Below are 19,465 nucleotides of genomic sequence, written 5' to 3'. Positions count from 1 at the left end.
CATGACTCACAATCCAGAAACGTCAGTGGCTGGATGAAAGATGCAAGAGTCTGTCTGGATCCCAGAAACTCCCTCAGCTTTTATGCACACAACACTAATTACAAGCAAACAGGTCACAGGTGAGGATGTTACCTTTAGTAGCCATTCAAACCCATTTGTGTCAAATTCTGTGCATGTTATCAGACCAAAATCACCAGGCTATGTGAACTTTTGATCAGGGTCATTTGGATGTTTTGGGCTGTCATTAAGATTTAAAAAGAGAAAACACAGTAGTTTGACAATAAATGGTTTCAACCAACCAATAACCATGAGTGGAGAAAAAGTTTTTTTGTTATCATTCATATTCTCTGAAACAAGTCCAAGAAAGGAAAAATTATTTTGATGACAACTGTACTTAAGCACTTAAAACCTACCAGAAAAAGTCACCCAATACACTTACTTGAAATTTCAGATAATGTCTGTGGAATATGATGGCTGTATATAAATAAGTAAATAGATAAATAAATAAAATGTGTGTTAGTTCCAAAGTTGCAATGTCAAAAATGGTCACTTGCTGAGAGGCTGTCCTGGTGAAAATAGTTGGTCATGAAGGGAGAATCCCTTAAATAAACCCTATCATGAGTATGTTTCTTCATTAAATGTGTGTATATATGTATGTAATGTAGTGTCAGTGTGTTAACACACACACTGCTTCTTTCTCCGGTGTCCAGCGCCGTTCTACTCCTCTTCTCAATGATATCACCACTCTGCAGATTCTCCGGGTCATGCTGTGCTCTGTGTGACCCAGAAGTGGCTTTTACAATGAAAGCTTAAGGGGCATAAAACAGACTTCCAGCTCACACATAGAGCATAGACTGAGCTGGCTAGACTGAAGTGCGCTGATGTCACTGAGAAGAGAAGCAGAGCGGCGGCAGTAGGTGAGTATATTAACACACTCACACTACACACTGGAGTGCTCCTTTAACTGGGTAGTCATAAGAAAATCTAGTTAAGTAAAAGGAGATTAATAATGGAAGACAATGGTAAAAGGAGATTACCAAAGGAAGGTAATGGTTAAAGGAGATTAACAAAGGAAGGTAATGGAAAAAGGAGATTATCAAAGGAAGGCAAAAGTAAAAGAAGATTACCAAAGGAAGGCAAAGGTAAAAGGAGATTACCAAGGGAAGGCAAAGGTAAAAGGAGATGACCAAAGGAAGGCAAAGGTAAAAGGAGATGACCAAAGGAAGGCAAAGGTAAAAGGAGATGACTAGTGTTGAGCGAGCACTAAAATGCTCGGGTGCTCGAAGCTCGGGCCGAGCTCACTGTGATACTCGGGTGCTCGACCCGAGCAACGAGCCCAATGTTAGTCTATGGGAGACCCGAACATTTTTGCGGCGGCTCCCCCGGCAGTCTGTAGAAAGCCTAAAAAGTGCCCAAAACGATAGTGACAGTGCTCAAATGACATGGGGACAGCATGGGGATCACCCCTGGAAGCATTTCTGACCCCCAGGTCACTGCTGTCAACAACGTGGTCAGAGGTATTACGCCACTTTTACAGGCTCACAATAAAACGTTCAAAAACGAAAGTGAAAGTGCTTTCCTGTGAAATATGTTAACCCCTTAACGACCATGGGTCTTTCTGTTTTTGTGTTTTCCTTTTTTGCTCCCCTTCTTCCCAGAGCCAGAACTTTTTTAATTTTCGTTCAATATGGCCATGTGAGGGCTTATTTTTTGCGGGACGAGTTGTACTTTTAAACACCATCACTGGTTTTACCATATCGTGTGCTGGAAAATGGGAAAAAAATTCCAAGTGCAGTGAAACTGCAAAAAAAATGCAATTCCACAGTTGTTTTTTGGGTCCTTTTTTTACCACGTTCACAGATTGCTAAAACTGACCTGCCATCATTATTTTCCAGGTCGTTACGAGTTCATAGACACCAAACATGTATAGGTTCTTTTTTATTTAAGTGGTGAAAAAAAAATCCAAAGCTTGCTAAAAAAACAAAAAAAAATGACGCCATTTTCCGAGACCCTTAGCTTCTCCATTTTTCGGGATCTGGGGCCAGGTGAGGGCTTATTTTTTGCGTGCCTGGCTGACGCTTTTATTGATACCATTTTGGGGTAGATCCGATGTTTTGATCGCGCGTTATTGCATTTTATTGCAAAGTTGTAGCGACCAAAAAAACTTAATTCTGGCGTTTAAATTTTTTTTCTCGTTACGCCGTTTACTGATTGTATTAATTCTTCTTTTATATTGATAGATCGGGCGATTCTGAACGCGGCAATACCAAATATGTGTATGTGGTTTTTTTTTATATATATATATTTTATTTTGAATGGGGCAAAAGGGGGGTGACTTAAACTTTTATATATTTTTTTATTTTTTTTAAAAACTTTTTTTTACACTTTCTGCTTGCTTCTATAGTCTACAGAGGAGACTAGAAGCAGCAGTTGTCTGATTGCTTCTACTGCATACAAGCGATGAGCAGATCGCTTGTATGCAGGAGAAATGCTCACTTGCTATGAGCGCTGACCACAAGGTGGCGCTCATAGCAATTGAGACATGACAACCACATGCGTCTGCTGCAGACCCTGAGTTGTCATGCCCACCCATTGGTGACCCGCGATCACGTGATGGGGTCCCTGATGGGCGGGGCTTAGGACTCCCGGAAGCGCGAGTTAAATGCCACTGTCAGAGATTTAACATGTTAACAGCCGCGGGTGGATTGCGATTCCAATAATCAGCTGACATGAGCTCGCTTCAGTGCGGGCTCACCGCCGGAGCCCCCGCTGAACCGGCCTTCCCGACCTGGTGCGTACTATTACTGACCAGGTCGGAAAGGGGTTAAGGAACATCCTTTCCAGGGTAAAGACTTGTGTATAAGGTAAAATAAATAACCAAAAACAAAAATACTCCTCCACACCTTGGGCTATGTTCACAAGTAGCATTTTTTATGCGTTTTTGCACGTTTGTATTGCTTTCAACCGTGACAAATGCATTCACCGGGAAATGTCATTTTAACATTTTACAACCTTATCTGGCCATGTGCTGTGTGACACATGCATACAGTGCTAAAAAGACATGGGAACAGCATGGGGAAGACCCCTGGAAGCATCTCTGACACCCAGGTCACTGCCTAAAAGTGTGCCCATCAGAAGTGATCCTTGCCGCATCAGAAGATGCAGACTTGCAACTATCCCCGTGCAAGTCCTTGTCCCAGGGCAGTGTTCAATTGTACCTCCCCCATAACTTGCAATACAAGCGCAAGTATGCAGCCTGCCACCCACCCACCCCCAGGCTGCAATACCATACTGCTAGCTTGCTTGCACTTGAAATTGGGCCTTTTAGGCATGTGGAGGTGGAATCTCGCCACCACGTCATGGCTGCGTCGGTAGCCTGGTATTCATACTCAGTTCCCAGCCGCCTGGCGGCCGGGTGTCCACGCTTGGTCCCCAGCCGCCAGGGGGAGGCCGGGTGTCCATACTCAGTCCCCAGCCGCCCCGCGGCCGGGTGCCCACACACAGTCCCCAGCCGCGTGGGGGTGGCCGGGTGTCCATAAACGGTCCCCAGCCGCCCCTATTTGTCCCGGTGTGCCTTATACACAAGCGCGCATACCAAAACATTACCTGTGCCCTCCCCAGTGCATTTAGTGGGAAGGACAGCCTAACCACAAACACATGGACAAGTGAATGTGGCCAGGAATGGTCCATCTCACTGACGCCTTCACACTGGGTTAATATTGTGGAAGCCAGGACACAGTTGGACACTGGGATGCAACACGTCCTCCAGACATAGAGGATTGCGGGTCCTGGGTCAATCAGGCTTCAACACAAAGTTCATAAGGTAGACAGCAGCAGTGGTCGGCCTCCTACACAACGAGTAAATTATTCATAATCATGAGGCCATCCACCTCCTTAGCTTTCTGTTCCTTGGAATGCAAGCGCATGTATGTAGTAGCAGCTAGGCCTGAGGTGGTCAGCGTTTTGGCGCATATTCTACCTCCTTCGAGGATTGCTGGATGTTTTCCTGCTACTATCCCAGTTCTATGACTCCCGTTAAAACAAAGCTTCAGGTGATGAATGATGGATGAGGTGGTGGCAAAGGAGAAAGAGCAGGAGGAACAGGGACCATTCACATCAATATCAGGCCAGCCAACCACACATGTTTTGTAGGATATGTTTCTGTACCAAAAGGAGCGGTTCAGCTACACAGTTATAAGGCATACAGTGAATGCAATGCCTACCAAAAATTTCGAGGCACTCCAATGCCCCTTGGAAGTGACATGGAGGTCAGAGGGCCTTAACTAAACCGTTTTTTCCATTTATAGCAACTGGGTCTCCTGTACACTGTTGGCCTAAGCAGGGAATGGAAGGCTTTCCAAAAATTATTAGGCACTGCAATGCCCCTTGAAACAGACGTGGATTACAGCGTATTAAAAACTTTCTACCCATTATAGGGGAGTGGGTCTCCCTTAGTGTTCGCCTATGCATTGAAAAGTAAAAGCTGACAAAAATTAGGAGGAAATGCAATGCCCGTTGCAAGAGTCGTGGAGGTTAGAGGTAATTAAAAACAACATGTCAATGCCCATTGGAAGAGCTGTGGAGTTCAGAGTGGTTTAACAAGATGGTTTTAATGCCCCTTAGAAGAGACGTGGAGTTCAGAGTGGTTTAACAAGACAGTTTTAATGCCCCTTGGAAGAGATGTGGAGGTCACAGTAGCTTAACAAGATGGTTTTAATGCCCCTTGGAAGAGACGTGGAGTTCAAAGTGGTTTAACAAGACAGTTTTAATGCCCCTTGGAAGAGTGGTGGAGGTCGCAGTGGAATAAAAAGACAATATCAATGCCCCTTGGAAGAGTGGTGGAGGTTACAGTGGAATAAAAAGACAATATCAACGCCCTGTGGAAGAGACGTGGAGGTCACAGTAGCTTAACAAGACGCTTTTAATGCCCCTTGGAAGAGTGGTGGAGGTCGCAGTGGAATAAAAAGACAATATTAACGACTCTTGGAAGAGACGTGGAGGTCACAGTAGCTTAACAAGACGATTTTAATGCCCCTTACAAGAGCCATGCAGTACAGCATATTAAAAACATTATTCCCATTATTGGGGAGTGGGTCTCCCATAGTGTTTGCCTATGCCTTCCAAGCAAAAGCTGCCAAAAATTAGGACAGAGGAACTTGCAATGTGGCAACATGGACCACAGTCACCCTGGTGGTATAGTGGTCGTGGAGGCTGAGGATAAGGAGAAGAGCAAAAAACAGCCGAAATGAGGAAGGATATACCCATGTGTGGGTGTGAAGCGATGCATGGGAATACACCTCCCGAAATAACACAGTGGATTTGACTTTATGTTACTCTGCTGTCATTTGGTGGTGATGAGAAGTCTGGCCCAATCCAGCCCTTGTTCATTTTGATAAGGGTCAGCTTGTCAGCATTGTCAGTTGACGCGCGAGTGCGCTTATCAGTTATAATTCCCCCAGCGGCACTAAAAACACGCTCCGATAACACGCTAGCGGCAGGGCAGGCCAGGACCTCCAAGGCATACAGAGTGAGTTCATTCCAAGTGTCCAGCTTGGATGCCCAATAATTAAAAGGCACAGAGGAATCACGGAGGACGCTGGTACTCCCTCACCATCTTTTGAAACTTTCCACTCCTTGTGAGAGTACCCTGCGCCTCAGGGCCTGTAAGCTGGGCAGGTCTCAGAAAACTGTCCTAGAACATTGACAGTGTTCCCCTGCCTCTGCTGGATTGGAGTTGCGCCTCTCTCGCCTGTATGCCTTAGTTGGGCAGTGAACTGTGACCTCTGCCGCTACCGTGTTCAGATGGGAATTTTTTTAATAGTTCTGCAGCAAGGGCCTTCTGGTACTGCCCCATTTTTGTAGACCTCTCCAACTCAGGAATAAGAGAGTGAAAGTTCTCCTTGTAGAGGGGGTCTAAAAGTGTCATCAACCAGTAATGACTGTCACCCAACATTTTGACAATGCGAGGGTCACGGTTAAGGCAGCGTAACATAAAGTCAGCCATGGGTGCCAGACTGGTAACCGGCAAGACTTCCGTGTCCTCACCAAGATGATGACTGATAGTGTTGAGCGATCACTAAAATGCTCGGGTGGTCGAAGCTCGGGCCAAGCTTACCGTGATACTCGGGTGCTCGACCCGAGCAACGAGCCCAATGTTAGTCTATGAGAGACCCGAGCATTTTTGCGGCAGCACCCCCGGCAGTCTGTAGAAAGCCTAAAAAGTGCCCAAAACGATAGTGACAGTGCTCAAAAGACATGGGGGCAGCATGGGGATCGCCCCTGGAAGCATTTCTGACCCCCAGGTCACTGCTGTCAACAACGTGGTCAGAGGTATTAAGCCACTTTTACGGGTTCACAATAAAATGTTCAATAACGAAACCAAAATGGTTATCCTGAGAAATATGTTAAGGAATTTCCTTTCCAGGGTAAAAACTTGTGTATAAGGTAAAATAAATAACCAAAAACAAAAATACTCCTCCACACCTTGGGCTATGTTCACAAGTATCATTTTTCATGCATTTTTGCACTTTTGTATTGCTTTCAACCGTGACAAATGCGTTCACCGGGAAATGTCATTTTAACATTTTACAACCTTATCTGGCCATGTGCTGTGTGACACATGCATACAGTGCTGAAAAGACAAGGGATCAGCATGGGGAAGACCCCTGGAAGCATCTCTGACCCCCAGGTCACTGTCTAAAAGTGTGCCCATCAGAAGTGATCTTTGCCGCATCAGAAGATGCAGACTTGCAACTATCCACGTGCAAGTCCTTGCTCCAGGGCAGTGTTCAATTGTACCTCCCCCATTCCTTGCAATGCAAGCGAAAATATGCAGCCAACCACCCACCCACCCGCTGGCTGCAATACCATACTGCTAGCTTTCACTTGAAATGGGGCCTTTTAGTTTGGAGGAGGCCGAAGCTGGCCACTACCTCATGGCCGCTTCGGCAGCGAGGTATCCATACTCTGTCCCCAGCCGCCCGGCGGCCGGGTGTCCACGCTCGGTCCCCAGCCGCCAGGTGGCGGCCAGGTGTCCATACTCAGTCCCCAGCCGCCCTGATTTCTCCTGTCACCTTCCCCCACACTTTTCTTAGCCTGGCCTGCTTTAGGGCAGCATTGGACGAGCCCACCAGAGAACCAGACTCCTCCGGTGGGCCCTGGCTTCTCCATCAGGGGAGTTGAGAGTGCCTAGGTGAGGAGCATGATGATGATGATAGAAGTTAGCATCTGCTTTGTTTTCTTGGAATGCAAGCGCATGTATGTAGTAGCGGCTAGGCCTGAGGTGGTCCGCGTTTTGGCGCATATCCTACCTCCTCCTAGGATCGCTGGATGTTTTCCTGCTACTATCCCAGTTCTATGACCCCCGTTAAAACAAAGCTTCAGGTGATAAATGATGGATGAGGTGGTGGCAAAGGAGAAAGAGCAGGAGGAACAGGGACCTTGTAGGATATGTTTCTGTAACAAAAGGAGCGGTTCGGCTACACAGTTATAGGGCATACAGTGAGTGCAATGCCTACCAAAAATTTCGAGCCACTCCAATGCCCCTTGGAAATGACATGGAGGTTAGAGGGCGTTAACTAAACCTTTTTTCAATTTATAGCAACTGGGTCTCCCGTGCACTGTTGGCCTATGCAGTGAATGGAAGGCTTTCCAAAAATTATGAGGAACTGCAATGCCCCTTACAAGAGCCATGTGTGGCACCCCAGGGGTCTGGTCACCACAGTAATAGAGATATTACGTCGGAGAGCAAGTGGGAGGTTTCCTGGTCAGGATCCCTTAAACATGCAACATCCTCCTGCCCCAGTCCTGGGAGGGGAGAATTCTGCCCTTATAAACTGGATCTGGGGTGGGGTTGAGTGAGTCAGAGAACAGTCAGAGTCAGAGTGAGAGCAAGGGAAAGTAACAGCAAGGAGCTCTGTAGGAGCTAGGAGCTAAAGACCAGGGGCTGGAAGCTGAGCAGAGCTCGCCCTGGCAGAAGACAATAGTAACCGGACACAGGAGTCCGAAGCTGTGAGGACTTATATATCCAGCAGCAGAAACCAGCCGGCAGGGGATTTCAGGTCCTCTGGCCATAGAAGCCTGGAGGCTCAGTCACAAGCAAGGGACCGGCACCGCCATCGTGGAGCGGAGGCTAACAGAAGGCCCCAAGTCACCAGCCATACGGGTGAGCACTACATGGTACACTCAGGGACGTGGGCTACTTCTACCCGCTTACAGCAAGGTAGCCAGGAAGAGTGCAGACAGACGGAGAGGCTTACAACTCCACCTGGCCAGGGGAACTCCTGCTTGCTCACAGACTGACCAGGCCTCTTATGCTAGCCAGTACTCCCGGGAGGGTCTACCTTATAATCATCAGTAAAGACCCTGAACTGCACTGCAAAGACTCTGAGTCGTTCCTGCTGCGCTCGTGCACCATCACCCCCATCATCCACACTCACTGCCCTGAGGCTATACTCCTCCCGAAGGGAGTGATCCCATTCTATGCTGCGCACACAACACCAGCCTCAGCTGTCTGCCTCGCAGCGGTGGTACTCCCTGACCGCAATCCACGGGTGGCACAGTCGGACAATTAACCTCAAAACCTAAGAAAGACTGCCACTGGTTTGACCAGCCTGAGCCACGGGACCGGGTCACCGCCACGGAGACTACAGACCCCAGAGACCCGGCACCGGGTATCCCACACACGTGTACACACGGCCCAGGGGGCGCGTCACATGCAGTACAGCATATTACAAACATAAGTCCCATTATTGGGGAGTGGGTGTCCCATAGTATTTGCTTATGCCTTGCAAGCAAAAGCTGCCAAAAATTAGGTCGGAGCAACTTGCAATGGCCCTTACAAGAGCCATGCAGTACAGCATATTACAAACATAAGTCCCATTATTGGGGAGTGGGTCTCCCATAGTATTTGCTTATGCTTTCCCAGCAAAAGCTGCCAAAAATTAGGACGGAGCAACTTGCAATGCCCCTTACAAGAGCCAAGCAGTACAGCATATTACAAACATAAGTCCCATTATTGGGGAGTGGGTGTCCCATAGTATTTGCTTATGCCTTGCAAGCAAAAGCTGCCAAAAATTAGGACGGAGCAACTTGCAATGCCCCTTACAAGAGCCATGCAGTACAGCATATTACAAACATAAATCCCATTATTGGGGAGTGGGTCTCCCATAGTATTTGCTTATGCCTTGCAAGCAAAAGCTGCCAAAAATTAGGAAGGAGCAACTTGCAATGCCCCTTACAAGAGCCATGCAGTACAGCATATTACAAACATAAGTCCCAATAATGGGGAGTGGGTCTCCCATAGTATTTGCTTATGCTTTCCCAGCAAAAGCTGCCAAAAATTAGGACGGAGCAACTTGCAATGCCCCTTACAAGAGCCATGCAGTACAGCATATTACAAACATAAGTCCCATTATTGGGGAGTGGGTGTCCCATAGTATTTGCTTATGCCTTGCAAGCAAAAGCTGCCAAAAATTAGGACGGAGCAACTTGCAATGCCCCTTACAAGAGCCATGCAGTACAGCATATTACAAACATAAATCCCATTATTGGGGAGTGGGTCTCCCATAGTATTTGCTTATGCCTTGCAAGCAAAAGCTGCCAAAAATTAGGAAGGAGCAACTTGCAATGCCCCTTACAAGAGCCATGCAGTACAGCATATTACAAACATAAGTCCCAATAATGGGGAGTGGGTCTCCCATAGTATTTGCTTATGCTTTCCCAGCAAAAGATGCCAAAAATTAGGACGGAGCAACTTGCAATGCCCCTTACAAGAGCCATGCAGTACAGCATATTACAAACATAAGTCCCAATAATGGGGAGTGGGTCTCCCATAGTATTTGCTTATGCTTTCCCAGCAAAAGATGCCAAAAATTAGGACGGAGCAACTTGCAATGCCCCTTACAAGAGCCATGCAGTACAGCATATTACAAACATAAGTCCCATTATTGGGGAGTGGGTCTCCCATAGTATTTGCTTATGCTTTCCCAGCAAAAGCTGCCAAAAATTAGGACGGAGCAACTTGCAATGCCCCTTACAAGAGCCATGCAGTACAGCATATTACAAACATAAGTCTCATTATTGGGGAGTGGGTGTCCCATAGTATTTGCTTATGCCTTGCAAGCAAAAGCTGCCAAAAATTAGGATGGAGCAACTTGCAATGCCCCTTACAAGAGCCATGCAGTACAGCATATTACAAACATAAGTCCCATTATTGGGGAGTGGGTCTCCCATAGTATTTGCTTATGCTTTCCCAGCAAAAGCTGCCAAAAATTAGGACGGAGCAACTTGCAATGCCCCTTACAAGAGCCATGCAGCACAGAATATTACAAACATAAGTCCCATTATTGGGGAGTGGGTCTCCCATAGTATTTGCTTATGCTTTCCCAGCAAAAGCTGCCAAAAATTAGGACGGAGCAACTTGCAATGCCCCTTACAAGAGCCAAGCAGTACAGCATATTACAAACATAAGTATCATTATTGGGGAGTGGGTCTCCCATAGTATTTGCTTACGCTTTCCCAGCAAAAGCTGCCAAAAATTAGGACGGAGCAACTTGCAATGCCCCTTACAAGAGCCATGCAGTACAGCATATTACAAACATAAGTCCCATTATTGGGGAGTGGGTGTCCCATAGTATTTGCTTATGCCTTGCAAGCAAAAGCTGCCAAAAATTAGGACGGAGCAACTCGCAATGCCCCTTACAAGAGTCATGCAGTACAGCATATTACAAACATAAATCCCATTATTGGGGAGTGGGTCTCCCATAGTATTTGCTTATGCCTTGCAAGCAAAAGATGCCAAAAATTAGGAAGGAGCAACTTGCAGTGCCCCTTACAAGAGCCATGCAGTACAGCATATTACAAACATAAGTCCCATTATTGGGGAGTGGGTCTCCCATAGTATTTGCTTATGCTTTCCCAGCAAAAGATGCCAAAAATTAGGACGGAGCAACTTGCAATACCCCTTACAAGAGCCATGCAGTACAGCATATTACAAACATAAGTCCCATTATTGGGGAGTGGGTGTCCCATAGTATTTGCTTATGCCTTGCAAGCAAAAGCTGCCAAAAATTAGGACGGAGCAACTTGCAATGCCCCTTACAAGAGCCATGCAGTACAGCATATTACAAACATAAGTCCCATTATTGGGGAGTGGGTGTCCCATAGTATTTGCTTATGCCTTGCAAGCAAAAGCTGCCAAAAATTAGGACGGAGCAACTTGCAATGCCCCTTACAAGAGCCATGCAGTACAGCATATTACAAACATAAGTCCCATTATTGGGGAGTGGGTCTCCCATAGTATTTGCTTATGCTTTCCCAGCAAAAGCTGCCAAAAATTAGGACGGAGCAACTTGCAATACCCCTTACAAGAGCCATGCAGTACAGCATATTACAAACATAAGTCCCATTATTGGGGAGTGGGTGTCCCACAGTATTTGCTTATGCCTTGCAAGCAAAAGCTGCCAAAAATTAGGACGGAGCAACTTGCAATGCCCCTTACAAGAGCCATGCAGTACAGCATATTACAAACATAAGTCCCATTATTGGGGAGTGGGTCTCCCATAGTATTTGCTTATGCTTTCCCAGCAAAAGCTGCCAAAAATTAGGACGGAGCAACTTGCAATGCCCCTTACAAGAGCCATGCAGTACAGCATATTACAAACATAAGTCCCATTATTGGGGAGTGGGTCTCCCATAGTATTTGCCTATGCTTTCCCAGCAAAAGCTGCCAAAAATTAGGACGGAGCAACTTGCAATGCCCCTTACAAGAGCCAAGCAGTACAGCATATTACAAACATAAGTATCATTATTGGGGAGTGGGTCTCCCATAGTATTTGCTTACGCTTTCCCAGCAAAAGCTGCCAAAAATTAGGACGGAGCAACTTGCAATGCCCCTTACAAGAGCCATGCAGTACAGCATATTACAAACATAAGTCCCATTATTGGGGAGTGGGTGTCCCATAGTATTTGCTTATGCCTTGCAAGCAAAAGCTGCCAAAAATTAGGACGGAGCAACTTGCAATGCCCCTTACAAGAGTCATGCAGTACAGCATATTACAAACATAAATCCCATTATTGGGGAGTGGGTCTCCCATAGTATTTGCTTATGCCTTGCAAGCAAAAGCTGCCAAAAATTAGGAAGGAGCAACTTGCAGTGCCCCTTACAAGAGCCATGCAGTACAGCATATTACAAACATAAGTCCCAATAAGGGGGAGTGGGTCTCCCATAGTATTTGCTTATGCTTTCCCAGCAAAAGATGCCAAAAATTAGGACGGAGCAACTTGCAATGCCCCTTACAAGAGCCATGCAGTACAGCATATTACAAACATAAGTCCCATTATTGGGGAGTGGGTCTCCCATAGTATTTGCTTATGCTTTCCCAGCAAAAGCTGCCAAAAATTAGGACGGAGCAACTTGCAATGCCCCTTACAAGAGCCATGCAGTACAGCATATTACAAACATAAGTCCCATTATTGGGGAGTGGGTCTCCCATAGTATTTGCTTATGCTTTCCCAGCAAAAGCTGCCAAAAATTAGGACGGAGCAACTTGCAATACCCCTTACAAGAGCCATGCAGTACAGCATATTACAAACATAAGTCCCATTATTGGGGAGTGGGTGTCCCATAGTATTTGCTTATGCCTTGCAAGCAAAAGCTGCCAAAAATTAGGACGGAGCAACTTGCAATGCCCCTTACAAGAGCCATGCAGTACAGCATATTACAAACATAAGTCCCATTATTGGGGAGTGGGTGTCCCATAGTATTTGCTTATGCCTTGCAAGCAAAAGCTGCCAAAAATTAGGACGGAGCAACTTGCAATGCCCCTTACAAGAGCCATGCAGTACAGCATATTACAAACATAAGTCCCATTATTGGGGAGTGGGTGTCCCATAGTATTTGCTTATGCCTTGCAAGCAAAAGCTGCCAAAAATTAGGACGGAGCAACTTGCAATGCCCCTTACAAGAGCCATGCAGTACAGCATATTACAAACATAAGTCCCATTATTGGGGAGTGGGTGTCCCATAGTATTTGCTTATGCCTTGCAAGCAAAAGCTGCCAAAAATTAGGACGGAGCAACTTGCAATGCCCCTTACAAGAGCCATGCAGTACAGCATATTACAAACATAAGTCCCATTATTGGGGAGTGGGTCTCCCATAGTATTTGCTTATGCTTTCCCAGCAAAAGCTGCCAAAAATTAGGACGGAGCAACTTGCAATACCCCTTACAAGAGCCATGCAGTACAGCATATTACAAACATAAGTCCCATTATTGGGGAGTGGGTGTCCCATAGTATTTGCTTATGCCTTGCAAGCAAAAGCTGCCAAAAATTAGGACGGAGCAACTTGCAATGCCCCTTACAAGAGCCATGCAGCACAGCATATTACAAACATAAGTCCCATTATTGGGGAGTGGGTCTCCCATAGTATTTGCTTATGCTTTCCCAGCAAAAGCTGCCAAAAATTAGGACGGAGCAACTTGCAATGCCCCTTACAAGAGCCAAGCAGTACAGCATATTACAAACATAAGTATCATTATTGGGGAGTGGGTCTCCCATAGTATTTGCTTACGCTTTCCCAGCAAAAGCTGCCAAAAATTAGGACGGAGCAACTTGCAATGCCCCTTACAAGAGCCATGCAGTACAGCATATTACAAACATAAGTCCCATTATTGGGGAGTGGGTGTCCCATAGTATTTGCTTATGCCTTGCAAGCAAAAGCTGCCAAAAATTAGGACGGAGCAACTTGCAATGCCCCTTACAAGAGTCATGCAGTACAGCATATTACAAACATAAATCCCATTATTGGGGAGTGGGTCTCCCATAGTATTTGCTTATGCCTTGCAAGCAAAAGCTGCCAAAAATTAGGAAGGAGCAACTTGCAGTGCCCCTTACAAGAGCCATGCAGTACAGCATATTACAAACATAAGTCCCAATAATGGGGAGTGGGTCTCCCATAGTATTTGCTTATGCTTTCCCAGCAAAAGATGCCAAAAATTAGGACGGAGCAACTTGCAATGCCCCTTACAAGAGCCATGCAGTACAGCATATTACAAACATAAGTCCCATTATTGGGGAGTGGGTCTCCCATAGTATTTGCTTATGCTTTCCCAGCAAAAGCTGCCAAAAATTAGGACGGAGCAACTTGCAATGCCCCTTACAAGAGCCATGCAGTACAGCATATTACAAACATAAGTCCCATTATTGGGGAGTGGGTCTCCCATAGTATTTGCTTATGCTTTCCCAGCAAAAGCTGCCAAAAATTAGGACGGAGCAACTTGCAATACCCCTTACAAGAGCCATGCAGTACAGCATATTACAAACATAAGTCCCATTATTGGGGAGTGGGTGTCCCATAGTATTTGCTTATGCCTTGCAAGCAAAAGCTGCCAAAAATTAGGACGGAGCAACTTGCAATGCCCCTTACAAGAGCCATGCAGTACAGCATATTACAAACATAAGTCCCATTATTGAGGAGTGGGTGTCCCATAGTATTTGCTTATGCCTTGCAAGCAAAAGCTGCCAAAAATTAGGACGGAGCAACTTGCAATGCCCCTTACAAGAGCCATGCAGTACAGCATATTACAAACATAAGTCCCATTATTGGGGAGTGGGTCTCCCATAGTATTTGCTTATGCTTTCCCAGCAAAAGCTGCCAAAAATTAGGACGGAGCAACTTGCAATACCCCTTACAAGAGCCATGCAGTACAGCATATTACAAACATAAGTCCCATTATTGGGGAGTGGGTGTCCCATAGTATTTGCTTATGCCTTTCAAGCAAAAGCTGCCAAAAATTAGGACGGAGCAACTTGCAATACCCCTTACAAGAGCCATGCAGTACAGCATATTACAAACATAAGTTCCATTATTGGGGATTGGTTGTCTCATGGTATTTGCTTATGCTTTCCCAGCAAAAGCTGCCAAAAATTAGGACGGAGGAACTTGCAGTGCTGGCACCCTTGCGGTATAGTGGTGGTGGAGGCTGAGGATAATGAGAAGGAGATTAAACAGCCGAAACGAGAAAGCGTATACTCATGTGTGGGTGTGAAGCGGTGCATGTGAATACACCTCCCGAAATAACACAGTGGATTTGACTTTGTTACTCTGCTGTCATTTGGTGGTGATGAGAAGTCTGGCCCAATCCAGCCCTTGTTCATTTTGATAAGGGTCAGCTTGTCAGCATTGTCAGTTGACAGGCGAGTGCGCTTATCAGTTATAATTCCCCCAGCCGCACTAAAAACACGCTCCGATAACACGCTAGCGGCAGGGCAGGCCAGGACCTCCAAGGCGTACAGAGCGAGTTCATTCCAAGTGTCCAGCTTGGATACCCAATAATTAAAAGGCACAGAGGAATCACGGAGGACGCTGGTACGATCGGCAAGGTACTCCCTCACCATCTTTTGAAACTTTCCACTCCTTGTGAGAGTACCCCGCGCCTCAGGGCCTGTAAGCTGGGCGGGTGTCAGAAAACTGTCCCAGAACGTTGACAGTGTTCCCCTGCCTCTGCTGGATTGGAGTTGCATCTCTCTCGCCTGTACGCCTTGGTTGGGCAATGAACTGTGACCTCTGCCGCTAGCGTGTTCAGATGGGAATTTTTTTAAGGGTTCTGCAGCAATGTCCTTCTGGTATTGCCCCATTTTTGTAGACCTCTCCACCTCAGGAATAAGAGAGTGAAAGTTCTCCTTGTAGCGGGGGTCTACAAGTGTCACCAACCAGTAATGACTGTCACCCAACATTTTGATAACGCGAGGGTTACGGTTAAGGCAGCGTAACATAAAGACAGCCATGCGTGCCAGACTGGTAACGGGCAAGATTTCCGTGTCCTCACCAAGATGACGACTGACCATGCTCTCCTCCTCCTCCTTCTCCTCCTCCTCTTCCTCCTCCCCCCTGTCCTCAGGCCACCCACGCTGAACCGATGGTATGACACTTGTACAGGTACTACCGTCTACAACGCATGATAGCTACTCCTGTTCTTCCTCCTCCTCCTCCTCCTCTCCCTCATTGTCCCCCAATGCACGTTGGGATGAGATGAGGCTGGGCTGTGTGTAATCGCCTGCTACGGCTTCTTGATCCATCTCATCATACTCTGGCTGCAATGCCTCCTCTTTAATTCTCTGCAGAGAGCGTTGCAAAAGACAGACAAGTGGTGGGATGCTGACACTAATGATGGCGTCATCGCCACTCACCATCTTGGTGGCTTCCTCAAAGTTTGTCAGGATGGTACATATGTCAGACATCCAGGTCCACTCCTGAGGTCTTATGTGTGGAGTCTGACCTGAATATCGACGGCCTTGTTGCAGCTGGTACTCCACAACTGCTCTCTTCTGCTCACAAATCCTTTGCAACATGTGGAGGGTAGAGTTCCAACGTGTGGGGACATCACACACCAGTCGGTGTGCCGGAAGCTGCAAACGCTGCTGCAACACAGCAAGGGCGGCGGAAGCTGTAGCCGACTTGCGAAAATGAGCTGACAGGCGGCGTACTTTCACGAGCAGATCTGGCAACTCGGGGTACGATTTAAGAAACCGCTGAACCACGAGGTTAAGCACATGAGCCAGGCATGGTACGTGTGTGATCTCACCTCGCCTCAGAGCCGCCACCAGGTTACGGCCATTGTCACACACGACCATGCCGGGATGTAGGTTCAGCGGTCTCAGCCACAGATCAGCCTGCTCTTTCACAGCTGTCCACAACTCACAAGCAGTGTGAGGTTTATCACCTAAGCTTATGAGTTTCAGCACAGCCTGTTGCTGCTTGGCGGAGGCAGTACTGCAATGCTTCCAGCTTGTAACTGATGTGGTGATATCTGAGATGGAGGCTGAACATGAGGAGGAGGAGGATGCGCAGTAGCTGTACACTGTGGGGGCAACTCTGACTGACATAGGGCCTGCAATCCTCTGTGTGGGGAGGATGTGTTCCGTCCCAAGGTCCGACTGGGTCCCGGCTTCCACTATGTTTACCCAGTGTGCCGTCAGAGAGATGTACCGTCCCTGGCCACAAGCACTTGTCCACGTGTCCGTTGTCAGGTGGACTCTCCCAGTAACTGCGTTGTTGAGGGCACGGCAGATGCTTTGGGACACGTGCTTGTGTAGCACGGGGATGGCACACCGGGCAAAATAGTGTCGGCTGGGGACCGAGTACCGAGGGACGGCCACCGCCATAAGATTGCGGAAGGATTCCGTCTCCACCAGCCTAAAAGGCAGCATTTCCAATGCAAGCAGTCGTGAAATGTGCGAATTTAGGACTGTGGCCTGTGGGGCGTTAGCTGCGAATTTCCGCTTTCGTTCAAAGGTCTGGGATATGGACAATTGAACACTGCGGTGGGACGTGGACGTGGACGTTGATGCTGTTTCTTGAGAAACTGCCATAACAAGTGAAGACTGAGAGGAGGGGGCATCTTTACATGCAGTATGGACAGGGGATTGCCTTGCACACACAACAGGGGGTTCTATTGCATGCACAACAGTGGAAGAAGCAGTGGTGACACCCGCTGACACTGGTCGTGGACCCTGGGTTTCGCCCCACAAAGTCGGGTGCTTTGCTGCCATGTGCCTGATCATGCTGGTGGTGGTCAGGCTGATAGTTTTGTCACCCCTGCTGATGCTGGCATGGCAGGTGGAACATATGGCCTTTTTGGGGTTATCAGCAGAGTCTTTAAAAAAATTCCAGACTCTGGAAGACCTACCGCTTGTACTGGCAACGTCCCTCGTGTTGGTGTTACGGGGAACGGTTGCCTGCCTTCTGTCTGCGGCCACCACACTGCTTCTTCCTGCCTGTTGGGGTACTCTGCCTCCCTCCCCCTGTGTGCTGCTGGCCTCACTCTGCATGTCCTCCTTCCACGTTGGGTCAGTTACTAGATCATCCACCACCTCCTCCTCTTCTACTTGCGCACCACGATCCTCCTCCTCACTTCCTGGCAATTGTGTCTCATCATCGTCCACCTCTTGTGACAGATTGCCAACGTCGACTTCCTGTGGCCGTGGCTGTTCAAATATTTGGGCATCGCAACATGGGATCTCCTCTTCCACCACTTCAAGCGTATCAGGCGAGGGGCCCAAATATGGAAATGGACCAGTGAACAGCTCTTCAGAGTGTCCAAGTGTGGGATCACTTGCTGTCTGACGACACTCGGCATGGTGGGAGGAAGGAGCATCAGGGTGAGGAGGAGTATGCGGTCGAGACTCACGGCTACTAAGAGTTGACCGTGTGGAAAACAGACCGGAGGTGGTGGTGCCCAGGTAATTGGAAGTATTGTCTGCTATCCAATTAATAACCTGTTCACACTGATCAGTTCTCAATACTGGTGTTGTTCTGTGCTCCCCTAGTAATTCGGTCAAGAAGTGGGAGCAAGAAGATGTGGCTGTTGGTTGTGGCACATTTTCACCTTGGCCATGGCCCCGTCCTCTGCACGAACCATCACCAGAACGTCCACTTCCACATCCCTTGCCACGCGCCTTGCCCATTGTAAATGAAGTAAAATAGCTTACACTTGCACTATCAATGGAAAAAGGGTAATAAAGAGTAGATTAGAACCGTGGAAGAGGAAAACCACAGTTATTGTTTACTGGGGTATACCACACTTTTTTAAATAGAGATATTTGCGGCTGAACAGTGAGCGACACACTCAAACAGCTTTTTTTTTAAGATACCAAAGGCCCAAAACTGGATAGTACAGCGATTTGACCCGTGGAACTGCGAAACCACACTGGGATGTCGGGCCTACACAAGACTATTTTCAACAGATATATTTTTGTGTCACAACAGTCAGGAGACACTACTGTTTTTCTTTACGGAAAAAACTACCAAAACCTGAATAACCACAGTTATAATTTACTGGTGTATACCAGACTTTTTTGAATATATATATATTTGCGGCTGAACAGTGAGCGACACACTCAAACTGTTTTTTTAGATACAAATGGCCCAAAAGTGGATAATACGGAGGTTTGAACCGTGGAACTGCAAAACCACACTTGTATTTCTCGGGCCTACACCAGACTATTTTCAACAGATATATTTGTGTCTGAACAATCAGGAGACACTATTTATTTTTTACGGCAAAAAATGCCAAAAGCAGGATAATAGAGATTTTTTACTGTGGAACAGCAAAACCACAGTTATAATTTACTGGTGTATACCAGGCTTTTTAAAATATATATATATTTGCGGCTGAACAGTGAGCGACACACTCAAACTGTTTTTTTTCAGATACAAATGGCCCAAAAGTGGATAATACAGAGGTTTGTACCATGGAACTGCAAAACCACACTTGTATTTCTCGGGCCTACACCAGACTATTTTCAATAGATATATTTGTGTCTGAAAAATCAGGGAGACAATATTATTTTTTTTTTTTACAGCAAAAAATGCAAAAAGCAGGATAATAGGGATTTTTTACCATGGAACAGCAAAAGCACACTTCTGTCTCTCTGGCCTACACCAGACTATTTTCAACAGATATA

This window comes from Phyllobates terribilis, unplaced genomic scaffold, assembly GCF_046119375.1.
Source record: "Phyllobates terribilis strain yellow unplaced genomic scaffold, ASM4611937v1 Scaffold_3__8_contigs__length_932513732, whole genome shotgun sequence".
In the NCBI taxonomy this organism is placed as follows: Eukaryota; Metazoa; Chordata; class Amphibia; order Anura; family Dendrobatidae; genus Phyllobates; species Phyllobates terribilis.
This window is presented reverse-complemented; position numbering follows the sequence as displayed.